Raw genomic sequence first — 1,916 nt, forward strand, 5'->3', positions numbered from 1 at the left:
CAGAGTCTGATTCCTTGCCAAGTGAGCAGCATAGAAATAACCAGTAAATCCCTCCACTGCTTTCAGATACCAAACGAAATAGGCAGCTCCACAGACCAGGATCCATGGACACAGAAGTTTCACTGGACAGCAGACTACTCCTGAAACAATCTAGGAAGGTATGAAGGGACATGGTGTCATCACTGGAAATACTGAACTAAATATTTTAGTAGTTGTCACCACAGCAGCTGAAGGATGTGAAAGAAAGTCTGTAGGAAAAACGTAGCACCTTGTATTAAGCCAGCTGATGAATCTGTATCTCCCATAATATATTTTCTGACCTACTAGCTGCCTCTCTTCTGACACAGGGAATCTTCCTTGTGGTTCGTTCTTTTTTTCTCTGTTCAATGCAAAAGAAACTGAACGAAATTGTATCTTTTACTGTACAGAGAGTCAAAGTTCTGGCCTTATACACCCATGAAAGCAATATGTGTGAAAGTGTCACAAAAGTCTTCCATGGGTATTTTTAAACTGATACAGCTTCAAAACTGCTTAGCTGCTTGACAACACCCACCTCAGCTGGATGAAGGAGACAAAAATACCCTTGCTGGAGGTAGAATCGGGTCAGCTTTTAGCAAACATGCCTTACTTCTAGGGCACGCTCCATTTGTAGCATGTATCTACTTAACTTGCTGTGTAGCATGATTGCCCACTTAAGATGTGCCGATAGTGTCCAACAGAACTTTTAATGTATTTTAGATCCAGCATATCACAGACTTCTTTATTCACTCAAACAGAAGAGTCCAAAAAAAATCAGTTATTTTGGTGAGGATTTTTAAAGCATCATGTGCAGATCCTTGAAACCTGTGCTTCAAGACATTAGCAGGTAAATGGGGAAGAAAAGACAGTTTCCAATTCACTTGTAAAGGTTTAACTGCTTCACAGCTCATCTATGACACAAGGCAGAAACAAATTTACATTATCAGCCTTGGGAATGTGAATTTTGTGCATCCCAGAGTCACACAACATCCTCTGACTTGAGGAAGAAAATAATACGAGCCTTTAACTTTTCATATTTGTCATTCCATCCATTTTAAGAAATGAAAGTTCTTGAAGTAATTTAAGAAATGAAGTTCTTGGGCATTGGTGGTATAGTGGTTAGCATAGCTGCCTTCCAAGCAGTTGACCCGGGTTTGATTCCCTGCCAATGCAGAGCAACTTTTTAGATTCTCCTAGAAGGCATGCTAAGGCACATGAAAAACAACAAGGTGGTTGATGACAGCCAGCATGGCTTCACTAAGGGGAAATCCTGCCTGACCAATCTAGTGGCCTTCTATGATGGCGCTACGGAACTGATGGACAGGGGTAGAGCAGTTGATGTCATCTACCTGGACTTGTGCAAAGCGTTCGACACTGTCCCACATGACATCCTTGTCTCTAAATTGGAGAGACATCAATTTGATGGATGGACCACTCGGTGGATAAAGAACTGGCTGGATGGCCGCACACAAAGAGTTGTGGTCAATGGCTCAATGTCCCGCTGGAGACCAGTAACGAGTGGTGTCCCTCAGGGATCGGTGTTGGGACCGGTCCTGTTCAACATCTTTGTCGCTGACATGGACAGTGGGATTGAGTGCACCCTCAGCAAGTTTGCCGATGACACCAAGCTGTGTGGTTCGGTTGATACCCTGGAGGGAAGGAATGCCATCCAGAGGGACCTTGACATGCTTGTGAGGTGGGCTGATGCCAACCTCATCAAGTTTAACCATGCCAAGTGCAAGGTCCTACACCTGGGTGGGAGCAATCCCAGGCACAGCTACAGGTTGGGCAGAGAAGAGATTCAGAGCAGCCCTGTGGAGAAGGACTTGGGGGTGTTGGTTGATCCCTAGCAGTGTTCAAGACCAGGTTGGACGAAGCCTTGGGTGACATGGTTTAGT

General features: G+C 44.5%; 1 non-coding gene across 1 annotated transcript; it reads left to right on the forward strand.

The window, feature by feature from the left end:
- Positions 1 to 1,119: 1,119 nt before the first annotated feature.
- On the forward strand, positions 1,120 to 1,191 carry TRNAG-UCC (transfer RNA glycine (anticodon UCC)). Its single transcript has one exon. It is a non-coding gene; the product is annotated as a tRNA-Gly (tRNA).
- Positions 1,192 to 1,916: the final 725 nt, after the last annotated feature.

Source organism: Pezoporus wallicus, unplaced genomic scaffold, assembly GCF_028554395.1.
Source record: "Pezoporus wallicus isolate ANWC-B61680 ecotype Strahan unplaced genomic scaffold, APGP_CSIRO_Pwel_v1 contig_5767, whole genome shotgun sequence".
Lineage (NCBI taxonomy): Eukaryota > Metazoa > Chordata > Aves > Psittaciformes > Psittacidae > Pezoporus > Pezoporus wallicus.